The 25,915-nt window shown below is 46.5% G+C and overlaps 1 long non-coding RNA gene across 1 annotated transcript; it reads left to right on the top strand.

Annotated features, from left to right (window-relative positions):
• The first annotated feature begins 9,718 nt into the window (after positions 1-9,718).
• LOC142820936 (uncharacterized) lies at positions 9,719-15,532 on the top strand. Its single transcript, XR_012897956.1, has 3 exons — positions 9,719-11,955; positions 12,968-13,126; positions 13,516-15,532. It is a non-coding gene; the product is annotated as an uncharacterized LOC142820936 (long non-coding RNA).
• Positions 15,533-25,915: the final 10,383 nt, after the last annotated feature.

The following is a 25,915-nucleotide window of genomic DNA, read 5'->3' as shown; positions in this document are numbered from 1 at the left end:
GACTAGTTATTTCAAAATCTGTACTCCTGTTTTCTTTGGGGAATAATGCAAATTTCAAAATAGTTATTTTGAAATAGCATTAGTATGCCACTCTTTCGAATTAACTGTTCTCCAGAGTAATTTGAACTAATTATCCTCCAGGGCTTCCTGGGCCTCTAAATCGAGGTATCATGTCCACATTGTGAGAGCCTGCCTCAGACTAATTTCGAGGCTTCCCTGTAGTGTGTACACGCTCTCAATTTTGGGAGTTATTAAATTGGTTTTAGTTATTTTGGAATAGTTTCATAGTGTAGACATACCCTAAATGGCTGGTTTTTCCCTGAGCATCCCAGTGGCTAGGGATGCTGGCCTATCACTTTGGAGAACGGTTCAGTTCCCTTCTCTGCCACAGCCTTCCTTTGTGATCCTTGGGCAAGTCATTTAGCTTCTCTGTTCCTCTCTATTCCATATCTGTAACACATAATGGCCTTTCCCAGCTCCTACCTTGCAGGAGTGCAGAAGATAAATTACATCAGAAGGGATCAGATCCTAAGGTCATGGAAGTTAGAAAAATACTAGGGAGGAGGCTTGCAGTCCAAAATAAGATGTCACACCCACATGGCTGAGAGAAGTAACTGACATAGGATGACTTGGCACAAATCAGTGACTGGGTAAAAATGGTCCCTATCTGTAACAATCTTGCTGCTCTTATGGAAGAAGACAGTTGAGGAGTATATCTAGCAGGGGTGGGTAATAATTTTTGCAGGAGGCCACTTCATGAATTTTGGTCTGTGGTCATGGACTGGCTCCAGGCCCCTGGATGGACTTCAAGTGGAAGGAGTGGAGAGAGGTGTGTGTGTGGTGTGTGTGTGTGTGGTGTGTGTGTGTGTGTGTGTGTGTGTGAGATATGGTGGCTGCCAATGGTTAAGCCCGAGAGAAACCATGTGCTGCCTCTTCAAGACAGGGAAAGCTGTCCTGCTCTGCTCTGTTCTCTCCCCCTGCGCTGCAGCGCTGAGGAATGGAGGATCACTGATTGACACACACCCCATGATTTGTCCTTGTCAGGAACCAGCAGATGCAAGGCAGCAGCAGACTGTAGGTATTAGTGAAAGGAAGAAACTTCTTCCTGGCATGTCAGTGGGGCAAGGAACTGAGGGGGAGCAGAAGGGTTCTTCCTGCCTTGTCTGGACGGGAGGCCTGTGGAAGAGACGAATGAAGCAGTGCTGCAAAGGAACAGTTGGGACATCACCTGGCTCTCATCCGTGCCCCATTTTAAGTCCTTGAGGTAGATACCATGATACAGTATTATGAGTTGTCATGATCAATTGTAGCTTTCTAATGAAAATCCGGGGCTACAACTACTCCAGCTGGCATTTATTGGCACATTCTTGCTAAGAATGGATTATTTGGGAAATTCACAAGCCCAAAGGGCTAAAATTTCTGACTTTCTTGAACCTGGAGCAAAATGTGTGTAGGTCTCTTCTCCCTCCCCCCACCCTGGTCCCATTTTTCCAAAGCTGAATTTAAAATCTTTCCTGCCTAAAAGGAAGCCTAAGAGCAAACTTGACTGAGAACATGGCATTCTCTTTTCTGGAAGATGCTGCTAGTGTAAAATCTGATTTCAATGTGATTAGAAATGAAAACTCCAAAATTGTCTTGATTGGAAACTCTTCAATCTAGAGTCCGAGTCAAAATAGAAATCAACCATTTTTAGCGATTAAAATTTTGCTTCCTTTTAAAATGGCATGGTATTTGGAATGTGGGAACATCCCCCTTCATTTTCGCCTCTTAAATGAAATTGACAAAGCTGCTGGTTTGGGCAACACTTTACACCCATCTTGCTCAAGACATTTTATTAAAAAAAAAAAAAGCTACTGTTAACATCAATATGCAGATTAAGAAAACTGTGCCTACATTTTGGTGGTGTGCTTGTTTTCCCCCAAACTACAAAGATTGGTTTAATAGATGTTTTCATTTAGATTACTTTTTACCATGAGAATTGCTACCTACGTCTGTCTACCTTCTTGCCTTATGCTCTTCCATTCTTCCAGGATTTCCTTTTCCCCCTTCTCATAGTAACACCAATAATATTTGGACTTCAATGTCTAAGACAGGTCGATGTAGAAAATTTGCAATGAGGTGAAATGGGGTTCTGTCCTTAATTTGTGCAGTCTTGGCATTACATTTCAAACTATATTAGGCCAGTAGAAAGGATTCCTGTTTAGGCTTTGTTTTGGAAATAAAATCTGTGACCAGCTGTAGCTGCCCAAGAATGAGTCAAGAAGCCCAAAGCAATGGTGGCTGGAGAGGGATGGCAGGAGACAAATCACTTGATCATTGTCTTCGGTCCACCCTCTCTGGGGCATCTGGTGCTGGCCACTGTCAGTAGACAGGATACTGGGCTAGATGGACCTTTGGTCTGACCCAGTACGGCCGTTCTTATGTTCTTATGTTCATCATGGGGTTTTTGCCTTCTGGTTTCAGTATGAGACTTTCTTTGCCATGCTGAGGGCTAGAAACGTCTTTTAAAATGAAAGCTGGGATTTTCTTATTCACATTTCAAGAGATGTATTTTTTGGGAGGGGGCACACACCAGTTATTACCAGTCTTCCACGCTACAATGAAGGCTATTGAATCCACACTGTACCTTGCTGTTCCTATGGAGAAAAGAGACAAGTGTGAGTTCCTATTTCCCTTCATGCCTCTGAGGAAGTGAGTTGCAACTCACGGAAGTTTATGCCAAAATAAAATGGTTGGTCTTCAAGGTGCTACTGGACTCCTTGTTTTTGTTGAAACCGACTAACCTGACTACTTACTTCTGATGCCTGCACTCCTGTTACTTGCCACAAGGTGGCATCTGGCTGGTCTCAGATTTAAGCTGCTTCTGCCTCTAAAGAGCAGCTCAGTCTCAAACTTTCTTTCTTCTCCCGTTTTTCTAACCCAAGGCCAGGTTTGAAATGGATGCTAAGCCTGAGGCTCTGTACGTTCCAGTGAGGCAAGATGTTAATTTTGCGGGGCTCTGTGCTGTAATTAGGAGATATACCCAAGACCTAAACAGGAATGTTCGTCACAGGGAGAGTTCTTTGAAAGACACTAATTCCCCCCACCTGCCAAACGGGTGGAGTTTGTAATGCTTAAAAAAAACCCTCCAACAACCCTTGTCAATGTCTGACTGCAGTTTGGCGTACACGGTTAACGATTGTTTAGTCAATATACAGCCTATATTATATGAAGATTACAGTGGTCTTTCAACCTGTCACAAAGTCGTCTGTGCATATTGCTGCTGAATTTATATTGAAGCTGCTCAGATACTGTGGCAATGGGGTGCAGTTGGTGTTCCCTCCAATTTTTTCTACCCAGGTGCGGAATAACTGATGTGCACTGAGGTATGTGCACCACCAGTAGAAACACATGCTGCTGCTGGTGGGCACTTTGCTAATCAGCTAGGTGGCATTTGAATCACACCTTGGTGGCTGCCGAAGCGCTTGGCTTACCGGGGGCACTGGCTACCGTATAAATCACTATGACAGACAGAGCCATCGCCAGCAAACCCAGGGAAGCAAGTGTTCAGAACAGTGGCAAACACAGACTTGTAGGCTACGTCTACACTGGCATGATTTTCCAAAAATGCTTTTAACAGAAAAGTTTTCCGTTAAAAGCATTTGCGGAAAAGCGTGTCTAGATTGGCACGGACGCTTTTCCGCAAAAGCACTTTTTGCGGAAAAGCGTCCGTGACCAATCTAGACGCGCTTTTCTGCAAAAAAGCCCCGATTGCCATTTTCACGATCGGGGTTTTTTTGTGGAAAACAGTACTGTGCTGTCTACACTGGCCCTTTTGCGCAAAAGTCTTTCGGAAAAAGACTTTTGCCCGAACGGAACAGCATAGTATTTCCGGAAAAGCACTGATGATCTTACATGAGATCGTCAGTGCTTTTGCGGAAATTCAAGCGGCCAGTGTAGACAGCTGGCAAGTTTTTCCGGAAAAGCGGCTGATTTTCTGGAAAAACTTGCCAGTCTAGACACAGCCATAGGGCGCATCCCCCCGCAGCCCTGAGCTGTGTTTCCCAGCAGGGCTAGACAGGTTTGCACTAGGTCAGTGTGAGCTGATGTGCTTACAATTGACAGCCTGGCTGTTCAGGCACAGGGTGCCACCCGGAGCGGTCACCAATGCCTCAGTGGCCACACCACTGTTTGGAAGGGGCTCATTCGCACCGAACGAGCCACAGTCTGTGCCTACGTAGGCTGGAAATTGCAGATCCGCTCTGCAGTGTAGAAGTGCCCATAGAAATTAGGGGCTGGAAAAGCTCTCTAGACCTGGACTTCTCAAACTCTGCACAGCGACTCCCCTTCTGGTAGCAAAGTTACTACATGATCTGAGGAGGGGGCTGGAGGCCAAGCCCTGCCGCTCCTGGTGCAGGAGGAGAGAGGCCTCAACCCCACCCCTGTACCCAGAGTGGGGATGAAACTGGAGTTTCAGCTTCACCCCTGGCTCCTAGCAACTTAATGCTGGCCTTGGGGGCCTCAGTTAAAACGGGGTAATGACCCACTTTGGGAACCCTCACAGTGTAAGAACTGCTGCTCAAGAGCAGTGCACATCCGCACGTGCTTTGGTGCACATAACAAAATTGATTCCACACATGAATGAAAACAATTAGAGGGAGCATTGCTCTATGCCCATTTCCTTATGGGGCCAGTGCTGTGTCCTAAACCACTGTTTCTCAAACTTTTTTTATAAAGTACCCTTTAAAAAAAATTATAGGGTCCACCAGTACATACAGCTTTCAGACACACACACATTTTTTCTACCATTGCAACTCATTTGTTTAAACAACTTAATCGTAGCTGGGCAGGCAATGAAATTTTTGAATGTAAAAAGTACAAAAATAATAAAGCACTTAAAACTTAAAACACAAATTCAGTCTTCTCCAAATTTCAGGTGTCGATGTACTGCCCAGATTTCTCTCAAGTACCCCTAAGGGTACTCGTACCACTGGTTGAGAAACCCTGCCCTAAACCACTGTTTTGTCTTGTGTTCTTGTAAGCGGCACCTATAAAAAAAAGCCTTCCTCATTTCCAGTGGGGGACTATTCTTCAGCTCAGCAAATCTCGTGGTTAGAATGATGCTTTTTTCTGGTATTCGATCTTCCTTTTCCTTTTCTTATTTCTGTCCCTTTGCCCGTGTTTCACAATGAGGCGTGCGGGTGTGGGAAAGTCGGAAAATATTTCACACTGATGTTTGGCCAGATTTTTCAACTAATTTGCTTCGGTGGTTGTTTGCACCCTTGGTTGTGTTTGGTTTCATGATTGCTTTTGGCAAGTGAATTCAACTGGCAAGAATTTTTTCCCTGTTGTTACCTAATGTTAACTGTGTTAGGAACCTAGTGCCCCTGGGTATGGCATGTTAGCAAGCAGGAAGGGGATGATGCCGATCAGAGAAGAATTAAGTGTTGGTTGTTGCAGGATCGCGCTTGTTTGCCTGCTGTGACTGTGTATAATCAGCTAGGGCTAGATTTACAGCCTGCAATCAGCGCACAAGCATGGGGATGTTAGCCTCTACCTGCAGTCTAGTACCATGGATTTAACTGAAACAAAAGACAGGGCTATGCAGCACTTTAAAGACTAACAAGATGGTTTATTAGGCGATGAGCTTTTGTGGGCCAGACCCACTTCCTCAGATCAAATTGTGGAAGAAAGTTGGCATGACCATATATACCAAAGGGATACAATCAAAAAAAAGTGAACGCATATAAAATTGACAAGTCAGATTTTAGAACAGAGCGAGAGTGAGGGGGAGAGGTTAATGTCTATGAGATAATGCTAATAGGGGTGATAATTGGGGAAGCTATCTTTGTGATGGGTAAGGTAGTTAGCATCTTTAAGGCCCATTCAGCAAGACCAGACTAACACGGCTACATCTCTCTTACTATGGATTTAACTGTTGTTTTAAGCCAGCTCTTCTTGGGCCAGATCCTGATTCCTTTGAGATTTGTCATTTATTGTATAAATCATACTCATTCAGGAAAATTCATTCAGGCAACTGGGCATAAAGGACCCCAGAATAGAAATGAGGGATGTGTCGGAGGTCTTTCATTTCCCAGTGCTAGCACTGTCCTGCGGTGGGGCCACGCATGCGCCACGTGCCCAGGGCCAGCGCCGCACATGCGCCGCATGCCCGAGGCAGGAGCCGTGCATGTGCCATGCGCCCAGGGCAGGGGCTACGCATGCGCCGTGGCTTGGGTTGGCCCTGATCACTCGGCGGGCACACATAAATGCCCCAGTGGGCGCCATGGTGCCCGCGGGCACCACGTTGGGGACCACTGGCCTACAGACATGACCTATGAGGGAAGACTGAAAGAACTAGCCAGGGGGAACTCATTAATGGGTCTCAAAGTCACCGTATTCTTTCAAACCAATTTCAAAAGCCAGTTCGACAGGGCAGCTACAGAACTTAATTTCATTTACAAGTTTGCTACCTACAACAGAAATCTAAACAAAGACCTTGGCTGGATGACCGGCTACATTCCACATCCTAATGACATAAAAAAACAAACAAAAGGTACTTAGAGTGGGTACTAAGTGCTCTTATCAGCTTCATTTAGCATGGACACTCTAATTAACAATTTCCCCCTTTCCTCCCCTTCTTTTTCCTTCTCCTCCCCTCCCCCCACCACCTCTCTGTGCTATTTATTTGAAAACTGCACCCCTTAAACTGCATTTATCCGAAGAAGTGGATTGTGCCCACGAAAGCTCCATTTTTTGTTAGTTTCTGAGGAGCTGCAAGACTATTTGTTGTTGTTTTTTTAGTTTTTGAACATATTGGATTTGTTTTGTTTAGAAAAAAGACTGAGGGGGGACATGAGAGCTGCAATCAAGTACCTAAAAGGGTGTTGCAAGGTGGAGTAAGTAAAAATTGTTCTCCTTGGCCTCTGAGGATAGCACAAGAATCAAAGGGCTTAAACTGCAGCAAGAGAAGTTTACGTTGGACATTAGAAAAAACTTCCTGTCAGGGCGGTTAAACACTGGAATAAATTGCCTAGGGAGGGTGTGGAATCTCCATCACCAGAGATATTTAAGAGCAGGTTAGAAAGACATCCTATCAGGGATGGTCTAGATGGGGTTGATCCTGCTGTGGGGGGCAGGGGCCTGGACTTGATGACCTCTCGAGGTCCCTTCCAGTTCTAGTGATAGAAATGTAGCCGTGTTAGTCTGGGGTAGTTGAAGCAAAATGCAGGACAATGTAGCACTTTAAAGACTAACAAGATGGTTTATTAGATGATGAGCTTTCGTGGGCCAGACCCACTTCCTCAGATCAAATAGTGGAAGAAAGTAGTCACAACCATATATACCAAAGGATACAATTAAAAAAATGAACAAATATGAAAAGGACAAATCACATTGCAGAACAGGAGGGGGATGCGGGGGGGGGAGGAAGGAAGGAAGGTAAGAGTCTGTGAATTGATGATATTAGAGGTAGGGAGAGTGGGATGTTTGTGAGTTAATGGTATTAGAGGTGATAATTGGGGAAACTATCTTGGTAATGGGTGAGATAGTTCAAATGTTTGTTAAGTCCTTGTTGGAAAGTGTCGAATTTTAATTCTATGAATGTCATGGGGAGAGTAAAGAAACCAATTAGCTGTTACCACTCGAGAGAGCTCTTTTAGCTCCCTGAAAACATCCACTCAATGTGCAGCAGCAGTCCGAAAGGTAAATAGAATGTTAGGAATAACTTATAGGAGGATAAGATATGGGGCGCCGGCATCTTGAATACTGTGTGCAGCTGTGGTCACCTCATCTCAGAAAAAGTTGTCTTGGCTTTGGAAAAAGTTCAGAAAAGGGGCAACAAAAATGAGGAGGGGTTTGGAACGGCTGCCCTATGAGGAGAGATTAATAAAACGGGGACTTTTCAGCTTAGAAAAGAGGAGACGAAGGGGGGGTATGATAGAGGTTTATATAATTATGACTGGTGTGGAGAAAGAGACCCAGGAATCAGTGCAGGAGGTATGGGGGGGGGGGGGGAGGAAGCAGGGGAAAGGGTAGGTTTTCAGTTCCAGCTCTGGGTCCTGGGTCGCAGTTGCTAGCCAAGCTTTAGTGCAGATGTGAACTTAACACCGTGCCAGCAGGATCCATTCCTAAAACTAGCAACAGGAAGGATTAGTGGGGAGCCAGGCTGTGCATAATAATCAAAGAGCATTTTTCATCAGCAGCTCTCCAAACAGTTTACAGAAGAGGTCAGTCTCATTATGCCCATTTTACAGTTGGGAAATTGAGGCAGAGAGACAAGCAGTGACTTTCTGAAAGTTGCACTAGGAATAGAGAGTGGGTTACCTGAGTCCTAAGCCAGGACTCTAGCCACTTGGCAACTCTGCTACAGCTCTGTGTGAATGAAAGGCATTGTGTGAAATAATGCCCATCAATAGAAATGTGAGGTTTCAATTCAGGACAGCACTTATACTGTTCACAGGTTTAAATCCCTCCCTATTCACAACAGCACACACGCACTTTCAGCTTATTCTTAAGTCTCACTGTCATCAATGGATATATGCTTAAAGTTAAACATTGGCTAAGTAGCAATTGTGCAGAAAAGGACCTGGGGATTACAGTGGATGAGAAGCTGGATATGAGTCAACAGGATGCCCTTGTAGTCAAGAAGGCTAATGGCATATTAGGGTGCATTAGGAGGAGCATTGCCAGCAGATCTACAGAAGTGATGATTCCCCTTTATTCGGCTCTGGTGAGGCCACATCTGGAGTATTGTGTCCAGGTCTGGGTCCCCCACTATAGAAAGGATGTGGACGCATTGGAGAGGGTCCAGCGGAGGGCGACCAAAATGATTAGGAAGCTGGAGCGCACAACCTGTGAGGAGAGACTGAGGGACTTGGGTTTGTTTAGCCTGCAGAAGAGAAGAGTGAGGGGGGATTTGAGAGCAGCCTTCAACTTCCTGAAGGGAGGTTCCAAAGAGGATGGAGCGAGGCTGTTCTCAGTAGTGACAGATGGCAGAACAAGGATCAATGGTCTCAAGTTACAGTGGAGGAGGTCTTGGTTTGTACATAGCAAACACATTTCACACCAGCATGTTTTAATAAAATAATATCTATCTATCTGTCTATCTATCTCTCTATCTCCCCTGGGGGAACAGGACATTACCCTTGTCAGTTACTTAACATTCTCCATAAGAAAAGTCTTGCAGCTTATTTTTAGGAACTCTAACACCTCCATGGTTGACAATAGGTCTACACTAAAGGGGAAGCTCGAATTAAGATATGTAACACACATTACATGAATTACATAGCTGGAGTCGACGTACCTTAATTCAAGTTTCCCCGCCATCCCCATAGCAGAAGGTAAAAGCTCACATTGTCTTCCCTTACTCCTCACAGGAGCAGGAGTAAGGGTCACTGATGGGGGCACCTTCTGAGTTCGATTTAGAGGGTCTTTACTAGACTTGCTAAATTGAACTCCAGAAGATTGATCTGGAAGCCACTGATCCTCCCCCTTAGTAAAGGCATGGGTTTTAGATCCAAAGGAACTATGCATGGGTGAAATACACCCCAGGGCAGGGCCTATGTGCCAATTAAGACTTATTTTGTGAGTTTAAATTAATCTTAACTGTTCAAATAGGAGTAAAATTCATTTAGAAAGAATAATAAGAATATGGTAGTAAATCTGTGAAAGTTTGGCCTCTAATTCAGTAGAAACTATTAAGCTAGTTCCCCCCCCCCCCACCCCCCCCCCCCCCCCCCCCCCCCCCCCACCCCAGATTTATAAACAACTTTCTAGCCCTCTCCATCTCAAACAGACAGGGCTTGCAGTGTGTTCAGACTGTTATCTGTCTCTTGAAGTTCTACACCTAATCTCACACCTGTGCAACCCAGAACAAATTCCACGCTGATGAGCAGAATTACAATATTGACAGGAGAGGAGATTCACGCTTATGGTCGGCATCCTTTGTCAGAGGCTTTTCTCAGCTTGTGTTTCTAGTTGCTAATCCTTTACATCGAGGAGAAAAAAGTCACTGCAGATGTCAAATGGCCATTTTGCATCCAAAAAGGAGGCACGGTCAGCAGGACTTCAGGAGATGTATAGGGTGAAATCCTGGCCCAACTGAAGTCAATAATAACAATACCATGGACTTCAATAGGGCCAGGACATCACTCCTAGATTTTAAGGCCAGAAAGGGCGGAGGGTGATCGCTTTCAATCGAAATGGGGAGGGATGTTGGTTTCTGTTATGTTTTTCCCTTTTTCCTTCCTGCAAAGGTGGCATTGCAACATGCCCATCTGATAACGAGCATTGGTGGCACCGAGCAGACCAACGAGCCAGACTGACTGTCGCTTGTGGCTGTAGAGAAACACCCAGAAGACAGGCTGCCAATGCCCTTCCTTTAAATTCACTATTACTGTAGCCTTTCTGAAGATTGCTGCATGACTAGTCCTGCAAGTCAAAGCCTTCTCTCTAGCCACACAAGAGAGAGGAGGTAAAACTCCCTGATAAATTGATACTGTTGCTCTTCACATTGGAAAATGTGGTTTTATTTAAAAAAATAAAAAATGAAGGGAGGGCTTGTGAAGATGTTTCTCTTCCAGTGTAATTCATGCCACTAATCCAGTAAGGGTGCATATGGAGAAGAGAATTTCATTGTGATTTAGTTTGTGGCAAGCTGGAGTGTTAATCAACCCGGCATTAGCCTCCCATGAACTAACTCTATAGACTTTGCTGATGTGATCTAAAAGTTCCTTAGTGCACTTCGATATCATCTCTTTTGAGGTGGGAGTAGAAATAGAGTGTGTGCTGGCAGGATCCATATGGATGGTTAGTGCATGGCAGGCTAATGCAGGGTCCGTTCACACCCCAGATTGCAGCCAACTAATTATTTGTGTAGACCAGCCAGTCAGAGAATTTAGGGACCTGGGATAGAATCAGGTATCTTAAGCAATATTTTCTTTCTGCTGTGCAAGAATCTCTGCAAAGGTGCTTTGCACAGTACATCTTCTCTAGTGCTTTCTCTAGCCCTATTTGAAAGGGTCTAGGTGAACAGCACTAATACACTGGGAAGGTGTAACTGTGGTACATAAAATCAATTCAACAACGTGTCACTAGTGAGCAGGCACGCACGCTGTCTGTGACTGGAAGTCACTAGTGTTTAGGCTTGCCAAAGAGAGTTTAGACAATCCCGGAAAAGTCACGTTTTTCCTGTCCTCCACCTGGATTGTTACTCGGGCAGTTGTGTGTAGATTGTAAATTCCTCCAGATGGTAGCCACCTGGCTAAACTGGATTCTGATACAACAGGATTAGACAGTTATATAGATAATAAAAACCTCCAGAGTTATATTAGTAAATAATTAAAAAAATAAACAAGGGTACCAGTAAGGATAGAAATCCTCATACTTCAGTCAACCTCTAACTGTTGGGAGCGAGAGAGAAACTTTCCTTGACAGCAGGTTATTCCATACATGGGCTTCTTGGTTCCTGTAACCTTCTGATGATTACACATCTCTCTATACTTAGTCCCCAGAGGCTATAAATGTTACAGCTTCCCCATCTGTTAGCACAAGCTGCAGACATGGTGCTTGGGTCCTGCCATGAGGGACTGGACTTAATGATCTCTTGATCTGCCTGATGCTGTGGCCAGTGCATTTAGATCCACATCTACAAAGGGACTTCACTTTTCCTCACACTTTTGCTGTGTTTCTTTTCCATTTCTAGGAGTGGTGCCAGGTATCAGGCGGTGGTTGAAGGGTTTGGGGGCCAGGCACCAAATCCTGTTGGCGTGCTTCCGTAAGGCCTTTTCTACACTACATGGTGGATCAACGCTGCAACAATCCATCCACCAGCCATCGATTTATCGCGTCTGATATAGACGTGGTAAATTGATCTCCAAGCACACACCCATCGACGCTGGTACTCCACCAAGACGAGAAAGGTAGCTGGTGTCGACAGGAGAGCAGCCTGCACCTTACCACATGCAAGACGCTATAGTAAGTATGTCAACTTCAGCTATGCTGTTTGTGTAGCTGCAGTAGTTCAATGGCGCGGCATAATGTAGTCAAACCCCAAGTTGCGTACATTTGGGGGAGTTAAAATGGGTTGGTTAGATGGCTCTGTAAATGACAGCGTGGGAAACCATGTTGTGTGTTAACCTTTAGATTTACAGATATCCCTTCCCTTTCTTTAACAAGTCTCTTTGCGCATATTTAGAAACATCTCCAGGCCCGTACACAGTAATTTCTGTGAGGGAGGGCGGGTGTGTTCATACCCTTCATACACACCTCCCATGTGTGGGCCTGATCTCGCTCTCTCTCACATTTTAGCTTTTTTTATTTCTTTGAGTTGCAGTTCCTTGACATTTCTAAGGGTGGCACTACTCATCAGACACAGGTCTGGAGGGTCAAGGAAATCAAAACCTCTCATTGTGATCACTTTGAAACATTTCCTTTAAATGTTTTGTTTACCTTTTGAAATATAAATGAGCATTTCTAAATGAAAAGTTGTTCAGAACCACGAAACTCGACTTTCCATTATGAAAACGTCAATTTATTTTTCAAAAATTGTTTGACTCGGAAGACTTGTTGAAATCAACCTTCCAACAAAGTGTTTTGGGTTTGATTAATTAGCATTTTTCCAAAGCAAAAGACACTGTCTGAAAATTCCTGACCAGCTGTAGTTTAGGGATGCGAATGGTTAACCGGTTACCCAGTAAGCATCACCTGGTAAGGGGTGATGCTTACTGGGTACCACTTAACTGGAACCTGGGAGAAGCTGCCTGACTATGGACCATCTATGGGGGTCGGGAGCCAGCCCCCCGATCCAAGGGGGCCAGGAGCAGGAGCCGTTGACTCAGCCCTGCACATGGGAGAGAAATCCTGCTTAATGGGTTAACTGGTTAAATCTAAGGTTTAACTGGTTAACCAATTAACCAGGATTTTACATCTTGACTGTAGTTACACCCAGGCAATGTACATGTAAGATGCTTCCATTCTAATTTGTTAGTTTCACACAGGGAAATTAAGACACAAGATGCAGGGCGATGGAGACTCATCCTGGGCCATAGAAATTCTCAGTGAAGATAGGTCTCTTCCAACCCTAGGATTCTATGGTTCTATGATCATTCGTCTGTCCTTGCAAGATGGAAATGAATGGAGCCACGAGGTAAGAGAAGTAAGAGATCCATGTACCCTTGCTGCACAAGAATTGTCATCCACCCATGACGGATCAAATATCTACGTGCTGTACCAGTGAATGGACGGGTACAGCTATTCCTGTCCCAGTCTGTCAACGTTCTATCAATTAGACCAATCCAGGATCTGAGTGGTGTTTGTTCACCGCTTGTGATTATCATCTAGTCTGTTCCATTCTTTGTTTCTCATCAAATATTATTCTGGCATTAAAGGGAATTGAACGTAAAGGCAAATATCTTCCCTTCCCCTCCTCTTGCAAAGTTATTAAGCTGCGTGTTTACCTTGGATGACAAGATACTGCGTAGAGTGTGAAAAGTTTTCGGGCCACACCTAAAACCTGCTCTCTTATTCTGTCACTAGGGACAATGGAGACCTATCTGGGCCATGCAGGTTTCTGAGCTTTACAAGACAAAGGGTCAGGCTGTCGGACAATAAAATGGCACAAAGGGCCAGATGCTGCTCCCAGTTAAACCAGTATAAATCTGGCTCCGAACAGAGAGGGGAGGCAGCAATGATTCTTTTCTGGAAAGAAAAAAGAAGTAAATCAACAAAGGTGAAACTTGCTCTGTGCAGAGGATCAGCACAAAGACCCGTGCGTCATGAACCCCCACGTCAAAGGGTGCTTGAGGGAGACAAATGGCACATAGACCTTGAACTAAGTCTCTGCCCAGGGTGGAATTTCACCTTAGGAGGAGATGGAGGTGTGATGGCAGAACAACTTAGCCTTAGTTGGTGCTGGCAGGCCCATAGAGAGGCGGGGAAGAGGGGGGCAAAGGAGCCAGTTTCCCTGGGACCTGGTGACTTAAAGGGTCCCAGAGCTCCCCGTCACCACCGCTACTACTGCATCAGAGATGCCTGGAGCCCCGGGCCTTTTAAATCGCCGCTGGAGCACTACGCTGCATGCTCCGTGCGGCTATGAGGGCTGGGAGAGGGAGCCCGCTTAATAGTGGGCCCTGCCCCTACTGCCCAAGGCCCCTCCCTTTCCGAGAGTGAGGTGCTAGGCCTCCTAACGCCACCTGGCCCAGGGGCTCATGCAGGCTGTCAGATCCCCTAGAGCTGTGGTCACCAACCAGTCGATCGGGATCGACTGGTAGATCTTGGAACTTCTGACAGGTGATCCTGAGGGGTTTGGCCAGAAGGCTGTCTAGTGCCGGCCCTTAGCTGCCCCTCTCAGCACTCCTGTGCTGCTCCTGTCCTCTGCCTTGGAGCTGCCTCTCACCCTGGGAGCCTCCTGTGTGATGTGGAGGGCATGGGAAGAAGAGGAAGGGGGGTGCTGATATCAGGGTGCCCTTCCCCCACCCTGTACCCCATCTCTACAGAGCGGGGCTGGAGAGAGTTTGCTGGCTGCTTTGGGGAGTGGTGCAGGGCCAGGGTAGGGGTGAGCCTGCCTTAGCCCCCTGCACCACCACCCAGAAGCCACCTCTGCTAAGAGGTGCCCAGCTGAAGCCCGCATACCGAACCCCGGCTCCAGTCCTGAACCCCTCCTGCCCCCCAAGTCCCTGCCCCCAGCCTGATAAAAGTGAGTGAGGGTGGGGGAGGTAGGATGGAGTGAGTAGGGGCGGAGCCTTGGAGAAGGGGCGGGAAGGAGGCGGGCCAAAAGGTTTGAGGTTAATCCTGGATTGCACTTAAATTCAACAAGTGATCTCATGCTTAAAAAGGTTGGAGACCCTTGTCCTAGAGGCTGGCTCTAGCTTCTACCTCACTAAAACATAGCCCCTCCTCCACGCTGCCAATTAGCACCATCTGGGACAGGGGTCCTCACAAGAAACTTATTTGGCATCCTCCGAGTGCAGCCACCAGCTCTTGTTGGTGGCTGCTTCAACAATTTTTCCTAAAATATTGAATCAACTTTATTACGTTAAACAAACAAATGCGCGCACGTCTCTATCCAAGTCATTGTAATTTATTTATGCAAAGAGTGGATTTTTTTTCCTTTTTTTGGAAAACAAAGTAATCAAAATAACATGCCCTTGTGTCTATCCTGTACTGGACCTTACACAGAATAGAAACAAAAATGAGGCGCTTTGCATGTTCTTGTCTTGTGTTGTCATTTCTTTTGCCTTTTTGTGTTAGACTTGGTAGCTAGTGAGTCTGTTGGTGGTATTAGTAGGGCTGTCAATATCATTTTTTCCACAGACGCAGGCTGGCTGTCTGGGAAGCAATATGAACAAACCTACAAATGTCACTTATGACAGCCAATTTACTGAGCCACAGAGTTCTCGGTAAACTGGGCACTTGTGTGGCCGCTCGGGAAAGATTCAAATGTTGCCCAGCCGATTAGCAAAGCACCCTCTGCTAGATTTTAGTTTCTAGTGGTGGTGCACATTCTCACATCCCTTGGTGCACATAAAAAACTTATTCTGCACATGGAACGATTAAGGGGAACATTGCTCAACAAGCTGGGGGACAAATTAAGCCTTGGATGGGGAGGCGGGTAGGGAGGAAGTGGGGGCCGTGGGCAATGGGGAGGGGCTAGGGGTCAGGGAAGGCAGAGGAGAGTCAGTAGTGATGGGACATGCCTCATTCATCCCAACAGATATGATGATCATTGCAAAGTGCCACTTCTATTTAGCTCCCCAGTCTCGCTGGTGACTGCATTCAGGGCTCAGATACCACCGTACACACACTGACAAGATGAGATGAGCATCTCTGGTGGTTGGAGTCTAGAGAATGGGTCTGAGAGGAGGATATGGACATGTCAGAACCATCCCTAGTTTAAAACCATTGATCTCCATCGACCTCAGTCTAGGATGAACTGCGGGGGGCACCTCTTGGCATGTCCTCATAGGAAACTCCGGCCATGCGCCAACGCACCTAGCCAGGGCAGGTAGCAGCAGTTGTGAAGATACTGCAGCATGAGATTCAAGGTGAGAAATGCCACCTCAGCATGATCCCTTGGCGTGGGCTTGGCTCACGAACCCCCCTATACAGGAGTCCAAGCTGTGCTACCTTCTCTGCTATTGCAACTTAAGCTCGCTGGATTCAAGAACGGGGTGGGCAATAATTTTTGTGGTGGGAGGCACTTAATGAATGTTCATAAATGGTCATGTGCCAGGCCGGCTCCACCCCAGGAAGGGACAGGATTGGGGACTAGCCTCCCCCCAGAGTTGTCTGGGGCCAGAGGCTTTGAATTAAAACCACAGCAGAGGGCTCGCAGCTGCTGGCTCCGCTGCTATTGTGTTGCCTGACAACTGCCGGGGTTGTTGCAGCTATTTAAAGGGCTCACGGGGTCTGGCCTCTGCTGGGGTAGTGCCATGACGCTGAGCAGGAGCGGCCAAACGCCGGCTGGGATTCCGGAAAAGGGATGCTAATGAGACACTTCGGAATTGCAAATTCCATGGGGGATTTAAATATCCCCCGCGGCATTTGCATTTACATGGCTGCCGCTTTTTTCCGGCTCGGGGTTTTTGCCAGAGAAAAGCACCAGTCTAAACGCAATTTTCCGGAAAATAACCCCTTTTCCGGAGGATCTCTTATTCCTACTTTGAAGTAGGAATAAGAGATCCTCCGGAAAAGGGCTTATTTTCCGGAGAATCACGTCTAGACTGGCGCTTTTCTCTGGCTTATCCCCAAGCCGGAAAAAAGCAGCAGCCATGTAAATGCAAATGCCGCGGGGGATATTTAAATCCCCCGCGGAATTTGCAATTCCGAAGTCTACATTAGCATCCCTTTTCTGGAAAGGGATGCCAATGTAGACACAGCCAGAAAGTGGCCAGATGTAGTCTGTGGGCCGGATCAAAGTGTTAGGCAGGCCAGATCTGGCCCCCAGGCCACATCCTGCCCAGCCCTGCCTAAGAAGCATTTGTATGTAGGGCCAATGTTTTGCTCCAGTGTTTACTTTTGTTTTCCATGGTTTGCTGGTAGCTGTAAAGAAAATTTCTTCTCGCTGCCTGGAGGAAACTGACCAAGCCGAGAAATGCTCCTGTCCTTCCCCTTTGAACCTGAAAACCACAAGCAAATATAATCCAGGTGGTTATTTGGGCCGCCGCTGGAATGCTTTTTTGTTTCTTTCTGTATGTGCTTCTAAAAATCCTCCGTCTCCGAGTATCTCTTTAACAAGCTGCATGTAGAGAAGTTTCACGCCGATCTGTGGCCCTGGGTCTGCCTTGCAAATGAGATGAACAGTCACCTGAAGAAAGAAGTTCTAGTAGATAAATACGACAGTAATTCCTCCTTTCACTAGAGCAAATAGAAGGCCGGGAGGTTTGATTATGGCAAATACCCAGCCAAAGGCCGGGAGGGGGAAAATCCTGTTAGCTCACCAAATAATAGCAGAGGACTCAGGTGAAACGTATGTGACTGGAAATAAGGTCTGTAGCAATACTAGGTAAGGCGAAATGTTCCCAGGCGCATATCCCCTTCCGATCTCAGATTCTGGGAAAATATTGATCATTTATACGAGGCAGGAAGGAATTACTCCTGTAAGGAAGAATGTCCAAGACATAATTTATTTGCCTTTTGTTTTTCTAAAGCATAAGGCTTTGGCTACTTTCAGAGACATGATACTAGTCAGGATGGGGCCCGATGGTCTGATCTGATGTGTTGGTTTGTTATTAGTGGTATTACTGTAATACCTACTCTCTAGGGATACATTAGGTCTCTTGCCAAGTTCAGACTGCATGGTCCCTTCCAGCATTGGCCTAATGATGTGACCAGACTTGGCAGAGGCTACTGCCGATGGTCCGGTTCAGGAAGTCAGCATGCCAGGGAAGAGGGCTCCAGGAAATCCTAAGCTTTCTTAGGCTCCCAAAATCTGGGGGATACCCAATTTGATATTTTAAATACATTCGCCCAACCAGGGTCTGGTCCTGCAACATGGCAGGACTGACTCTCAACTTGTGTATCTGGTGGCTTTGTTGGAGAAAAAAAGTGGAATTTTCTCCATTTTTTGGAACCCTCTCTCCATTTGCGGAGTGGACTTTAAATAACAAAATACATACAAAGCTCTTCGATTCCAAAGCCCTCTTCTCAGGGCAGGGCAGGACCCATTTCAGTAAAACTCCAATAGTCCGGCATCCAATAGTCCGGCACTCCTGATAGTCCGGCACCGAAATGGCAAGAGCCTAGTGAGTGAGCTTCGGCAAAAAATGAGTCACAAGGTAACAGCGGCAGCAGCTGAACTGAGCAAAAAGGGTAAAAAAGGCTTAAAAAACTAAAACATTACAGTACAGGCAGTCCCCGGGTTACGTACAAGATAGGGACTGTAGGTTTGTTCTTATGTTGAATTTGTATGTAAGTTGGAACTGGTACATATTGTAGGGGAAACTCTAGCCAAACATTTCTCCGGAGCTCAGTTTTATTCTCCCACACCTCACTTCCCTCAGTCCTTTATTCTCAAGCTGAGGTGTCTGCTGAGAAAAGCCGCTCCGCGTCTCCCTGGTCTGCTGGGGGGAAGCAGCTAGTGCCGGGTTGCCTCACCCCGTTTGTAAGTAGGGATCCGATGTAAGTCGGATCCATGTAACCCGGGGACTGCCTGTATACTGAATACAGTATGTACAATAAAAAGGGTTAAGAACACTTTATATACAGTATATAATGTATACAGTATATATATAACCAGTTTATAGTACCTCCTGATAGTCCGGCATATATGATAATCTGGGACCACCTAGGTCCCATAGGTTCCGGATTATTGGAAGTCTACTGTACCCCCATGTTGCAGATGCTGCTGTAACGTAGGCTGTACTTCTAGTGTTCCCTGAAAAGTAGCAAATAACTGTAGAAAAGTGCTATCCACCAGTCCATGTCCTTAATACACCACTTACACCGGGTCTGGGAACAGAGCAGAAGCAGAGCTGTGAAAGCTGAAAGAATGCGTGAGAACTGAGTGGCACCAGGTGATATTTCTCAGCTACTCCTGATGCCAAAGTCAGCTAAGCCGCAGTCGGCTGAATGTACCTTCTGGGTGTCAGTAGTGGGAACATTTGAAAGGAGGGGACCAGTTGCTGCTAGAAATTCTATTTTAATGTAAAATTCATCTTTCAAATGAGGATTCCACATCCCCCACTCCTTGTACATGGCAACACCTAGAAGAAAACAAAGGAGATACATATTGGCATGAATCATGGCAGCTTCAGCACTCTAAGTCTCTAACAAGGATTCATATTATCTTGCTGGCATGAAGGGCCTGATAATCCCACGTTCTGTTTGTTTCAAACCCAGCTGGAAAAAAAAATCGCTCAAGGGGAAAGCCTGGCATTGTTTCCCGCACTGAAGTGCACCACTCACTTGAATTAGGAGTGTCTCTTTTTGAAGTGTGATCTGCCTTTATGTTTGTAGACTAGTGGTTACAGCTAGGAGCTGGGAGGCAGGGACTGCCAGGTTCTGCTTCATGTGACATTGACTGAATCCCAGCCTGTTGCGTTCCCTTTTTTGACACCTTTGTGCGTCTGGAGCTGCAGAGGAGCCTGTTTGGCTCCTGGTGTAACTAGAGCAGCCTTCAGGCAGCTCTAGGATCATAGAATCATAGACTCCTAGGGCTGGAAGAGATTTCCTGAATCATCAAGTCCAGCCCCCTGCCCAAGGCAGGACCAATCCCAACTAAATCATCCCAGCCAGGGCTTTGTCAAGCTGAGTCTTGAAAACCTCTAGGGATGAAGATTCCACCCCCTCCCTAGGGAACACATCCCAGTGCTTCCTCGCTCTCCTAGTGAAATAGTTTTTCCTAATATCCAACCTAGACCTCCCCCTCTGTAACTTGAGACCATTGCTCCTTGTTCTGCCATCTGTCACTACTGAGAACAGCCTCTCTCCATCCTCTCTGGAACCCCCCCTTCAGGAAGTTGAAGGCTGCTATCAAATCCCCATCACTCTTCTCTTCTGCAGACTAAATAAGCCCGAATTCCTCAGTCTTTCCTCAGGTCATGTGCTCCAGCCCCCTAATCATTTTGGTTGCCCTCTGCTGGACCCTCTCCAATGCATCCACATCCTTTCTATAGTGGGGGCCCCAGAACTGGACACAAAACTCCAGATGTGGCTTCACCAGAGCTGAATAAAGGGGAATAATTATTTCTGTAGATCTGCTGGCAATGCTCCTCCTAATGCACCCTAATATGGCATTAGCCTTCCTGGCTACAAGGGCACCCTGTTGACTCATATCCAGCTTCTCTTCCACTGTAATCCCCAGGTCCTTTTCTGCAGAACTGCTACTTAGCCAGTCGGTCCCCAGCCTGTAACAATGCTTGGGATTCTTCCATCCCAAGTGCAGGACTTTATACTTGTCTTTGTTGAACCTCATCAGATTTCTTTTGGCCCAATCCTCTAATCTGTCTAGGTCACTGTATCTACCTCTCCTCCTAGTTTAGTGTCATCCACAAACTTGCTGAGGGTGCAATCCATCCCCTCATCCAGGTCATTAATAAAGATGTTGAACAAAACCATCCCTAGAACCGATCCTTGGGGTACTCCACTTGAAACCGACCACCAACCAGACATTGAGCTGTTGCTCACTACATATTGGGCCCGACAATCTAGCCAGCTTTCTATCCAACTTACAGTCCATTTATCCAATCCATACTTCCTTAACTTGCTGGCAAGAATATTGTGGGAGATCGTATCAAAAGCTTTGCTAAAGTCAAGGTACATCCATCCACCGACTTTCCCATGTCCACAGAGCCAGTTACCTCATCATAGAAGCTAATCTGATTAGCCAGGCATTACTTGCTCTTCCAAGTGCCTCAGAAGGGATCCCTTGACGCTCCCCTTCATGATTTTTCTGGGGACTGAGGTGACGCTGACTGGTCTGTAGTTCCCTGAATCGTCCTTCTTCCCTTTTTTAAAGATGGGCACTGCATTTGCCTTTTTCCAATCATCCAGGACCTCTCCTGATCTCCAAGAGTTTTCAAAGATAATGGCCAAAGACTCTGCAATGAGATTTGTCAACTCCCTCAGTGCCCTCGGATGCATTACATCTGGACCCATGGATTTGTGTATGTCTGGCTTTTCTAAATAGTTTTTACACTATTCTTTTTCCACGAAGGGCTGCCCATTTCCTTCCCATAGTGAGTTGCCTAGTGCAGTAGTCTGAAAGCTGACCTTGTCTGTGAAGACAGAGGCAGAGAAAGCATTGAGTACTTCAGCTTTTCCCACATCATCTGTTACTAGGGGTGTGTCTAAACTACATGGCTCCATCGATGGAACCATGTAGATTAGGCTGATCGGCAAAGGGGAAATGAAGCCGCGATTTAAATAATCGCGGCTTCATTTAAATTTACATGGCTGCCGCACTGAGCCAACAAACAGCTGATCAGCTGTTTGTCGGCTCAGCGCACTAGTCTGGATGCTCCCGTGCTGACCTGAAAGCCCTTTATCGACCTCCCCGTTATGCCTCGTAGGATGAGGTTTACCGGGGAGGTCGATAAAAGGCTTTCATTTCGACAAGGGAGTGTCCAGACTAGCGCGCTGAGCCGACAAACAGCTGATCAGCTGTTTGTCGGCTCAGCGCAGCAGCCATGTACATTTAAATGAAGCCGCAATTATTTAAATCGCGGCTTCATTTTCCTTTGCCAAACAAACAAATCTACATGGCTCCGTCGACGGAGCCATGTAGTTTAAACGTACCCTAGGATACCTCCCTCATCCAGTAAGGGCCCCACAACCTCTCTGATCGCTCTCTTATTGCTAACGTGCCTGTAGAAACCTTTCTTGTTTCCCTTCACAGCCCTTGCTAGCTGCAATTCCAGTTGTGCTTTCGCCTTCCTGATCACTCCCCTGCATTCTTGAGCTATACATTTATATTCCTCCCTAGTCATCTGTCCAGGCTTCCGCTTCTTATAAGCTTCCTTTTTGTGTTTAAGCTCCCAGGGATTTCCCTGGTAAACCACCCTGGTCGCTTGCCATATTTGCTTTTCTTACTGTGCATCAGGATGGTTTCTTCCTGTGCCTTCAATAAGGTTTCTTTAATACTGCCACCTCCCCTGGACTCCTTTCCCCTGCATGTTAGCATCCCAGGAGATCCTGCCCATCAGTCCTCTGAGGGAGTCAGTCTGCTCTTCTGAAGTCCAGGGTGTGTATTTTGCTACTCTCCTTTCTTCCTTTGGTCAGGATCCTGAAATAGACCATCTCATAATCACTGCTGCCCAGGTTACCACTCACATCTACTTCTCCTACTTAGTTCCTCTCTGTTTGTGAGCAGCAGGTCAAGCTGCGCACGGCTCCTGGTCGGTTCCTTCAGCACTTGTACCAAGAAGTTATCCCCAACATTCTCCAAAAACTTCCTGGATTGTCTGTGTCCTGCCGTATTGGTCTCCCAACAGATGTCAGGGTGATTAAAGTCCCTCATGAGAAGCAGGGCTTGTGATCTGGAAGCAGCGAATAGCCATAGAAAAGTGCAGTACCCTGCTCCAAGTCCCCAATACACCACTTACATTGGGACAGGGGACAGAGCTAAGGGGGTACCTTTGTGTCAGTTCCACACTGGCTGGGGAAAGCGCCCAGCACAGCTCATATATATGAGAACAGTTTGAAGGATAGTCTGAACTCCTCAGATGAAAGAAGCCAAGTCAACTGCCATGATTGCTGTGCGAAGCTGACAAGAGAGGACCTCCGCCCCCAGAAACTCTTGTCTCAAGGCTTATTTACACGAGTGCTTATTCTGCAGGAGCTTTGCTTGGCAAACCCTTGTCAAATGCGAGCGTCAGTTCTCCGCGAGGGCAGTGACAGGGAGCCTTTGGTGCCTCCACCCCAGCTGTATTTACCAGGCTCCCATTAACCCCTGGGTTATTGGTTCCCGCTGCAGGGCTCTGTAGTTTCACGGAAAGAGGGTTCACCCTGGCACCAGAGTATGTCTTACCTTTGTGCCAGGCACCCGAGAGCTTCAGCCGTCTGCCGGAAGCCTGATACTTTTTGAAGATAGCAACATCCAAGGAAAAACATCCAGATGAAAGGAAAAGTGATTTACTGGGGACTTTTGCCCTGAAAGAGATGGCTGGGTATGCCGAGATGTTAGATGCACCAAGTAAGAGCGTATGCATTGGAGGGATCTGTGCTCCGTTCCCCGACTAGCCTTCCTGACCCATATACAAGTCCCTCGGGCTTTATCTACACCTAACTGTGGCAGCACTTTAAACTGAAAGTGCAGCCACAGCACTCATGCTGGGAGACAGCTCTCCCAGCGCACTATGTAAGCCACCTCCATGAGAGGAGTTGCATACAGCGCTCGTTCACCCGGACACTTCCCAGCCCTGGAACTTATGGCGTGTGGGGGGGATGTTTTTTCACACCCCTGAGCCAGAAAGTTACAGGGCTGGGAAGTGCCAGTGTGGACTTGGCCTTAACCTGGCTCTGCCTCAGTTTCTCCTATATAAAATGGAGCCAGTGCGGCTTCTTCTCTCTCACCTAGTACTTGTCTAGAATATAAATGTAACTCACACACCTAGGCTATGTCTATACTGACGGGTTGTTGTGCCAGAAATATGCAAATGAGGCTAAGCATGGAATATCGCCAAGCCTCATTTGCATACCTAATGAGCCGCCAATTTGCAGAAGAGGCTCTTGCGCCAGAAGGAGCGTCTACCCTGCCCCTTCTTGCACAAGAAAAACCCTCTTGCGCAATGCTGCTAGGCTGATTATTTTATTATTCCACCTTAGCCTCATTTGCATATTTCTGGCACAACAACCCGTCAGTGTAGACATAGCCCTAGTGTGGTTCACTGTCCCATGCAGTGGCACCTAGACCACAGCAACAGACAACAACAAGAGACCCCTACAGCATGAGCTGAAAGCCAGCTGGCTTTTAGCTCAAAGGGTAGAGGCTCTTCTATTAAGCTCCGGAGGTCCCAGGTTCAAATCTGCCTGGTGGTAGTTACATAAGCTCTTATGTGCCCGTGTCCATTTAGAATGCAAGCTCTTTGAAACATGCGCTCTCTTGTCGTGTATTTGTACAGTGCCTAGCACAGGGAGTGCCCAATCGCATCTCATTCTGATGCCTAGCTCATTTTAGTGGCATGGATTTGTCCACGCTGGGTCTAATTGGAATTTCCAACTAAAACGTAGCGTCTGTGAACCTGCTGCCGTGAGCTGTGCGCCTGACTTCCCGCATCAGTTAACCAAATAAATCAGGGGCCGTTGTCTAATAAATTATGCCTAACCTGTGTGTTCGGCTACCGATTAAATTGGTTCGATTGAATCAGCAACAGGCGGCTCTACCAGACTCTGGAAGCGACCCAAATTGTCTCCCAAAGCTGGTCATGAGAATATAACTTCCTGAGAAGAAAGACTGTGCTTGGAGGGGTTAATCTTCATAAAGACAGACTTTCAAGTGTGCGGCACAAATGTGGCCAGATTCCCAAAAGCACTCCGCACGAGGGGTGTGGCGCTTGTCTGAAAAGCTGACTCCTCCTGTGGGTGTGGAGGACTCTGAATAATCTGGCCTTTATTTGGGCGCCTAAATGGTGCTGAAAGCTTTTGTGAATCTGGGGCTGCAGTACTTCCCAAGTTAGAAAGGGCTAAAGCAATCACAACAGCTGCGGCATCAATAACCTCCAATTCCACCTCCCAGCCTGGTTATCATTTCAATTTGTTACTAGGTTGTTTCTCCTTTACAAATGGGAGAACACTGCGGCATTGTAAGAGGGGGGACTTCAAGGGCCGGCTGGCCATGCTGATTGTGTCATCAGAACATAAGTTGTAATCAAAAGAAGTTACTTAGAACAGAAGCACATTTTTATTTTGTTTGGTCCAGGGCAATTTTGTAGATTGTAGCTCTTGGTTCCGTTCCATGGCTGTCCTGTGCAGTTTGCATTGTTCGGGGCTTGTAACTTTTTGGGGTTGCTGACATTGCTTGATTGCCTGGATACTGTGTATGTGGGCTGCATGGATCTTTCGAATTTGGATACATGTCTGAGAGCAAAAAGGCTTGCTTCATGCTGTTCATCAGGATACTGGACTAGAGGAGGATAATAATCCCTAGCCCTTATATAGCACTTGTCATCAGTAGATCTCATGGTGCTTTGCAAAAGGGGGTCACTTTCATCCCATTTTATAGATGGAGAAACTGAGGCACAGAACAGGGAAGTGACTTTCTCAGTAGGCCAGTGGCCAGAACCAGGAATAGAATGCATGCCTCCTGAATACTAGTTTAGTGCTCTACCCACTAGGTGAGAGGGCTGGTCACATCCATTACGCCTACATTTATCTGAACACGGTTTCTTAGGTAGCACAAAGCTGCCATTCAGTGGCTCCTTGTGGTCCCTAAATGTCTGAGTTTAAGGAGCATGCTGCACTTTAATAGATTCTCAGGCTGGAAGCAACTCTTACTCTGACATTTTGTGCAACACTGGTCATAGAACTTCCCTGAAATAATCCCTCGATCTGATCTTTCCGAAAAAAATAATGGTAATTGATGCAGACTCCTCCACAACCCTGGGTAAATTGTTGAAATGGTTAATTGCTTTCAACCGGTAACAATTTACACCTTCTTTCCAGTTTGTATTTGTCCAGCTTCGACATCCAGCCATTAGAATCCAGATCAGGTTTGACCTATCTCAGCTAGATTTGTTCCCCATGCGTAGGTACTTACAAACTGCAATCAAGTCACCCTTTAACCTGCTCTTTGTTAAGCTAAATAGAACGAAAGCTCTGAGTTTATCGCTCTAGGGTATGTTTTCTAATCCTCATGGCTCTGCTCTGCGCCCTCTCCGATTTATCAACATCCTCCCCGAATTGCGGGCACCGGGGCTGGACACAGTGTTCCAGCAGTTGCTGCATCGGTGCTGAATTCAGAGGTCTACACCTATTTGAAATCCCCCTTGTTCCTAGATAT

The sequence above is a fragment of the Pelodiscus sinensis genome, chromosome 28, assembly GCF_049634645.1.
Source record: "Pelodiscus sinensis isolate JC-2024 chromosome 28, ASM4963464v1, whole genome shotgun sequence".
Lineage (NCBI taxonomy): Eukaryota > Metazoa > Chordata > Testudines > Trionychidae > Pelodiscus > Pelodiscus sinensis.
This window is presented reverse-complemented; position numbering and strand designations above follow the sequence as displayed.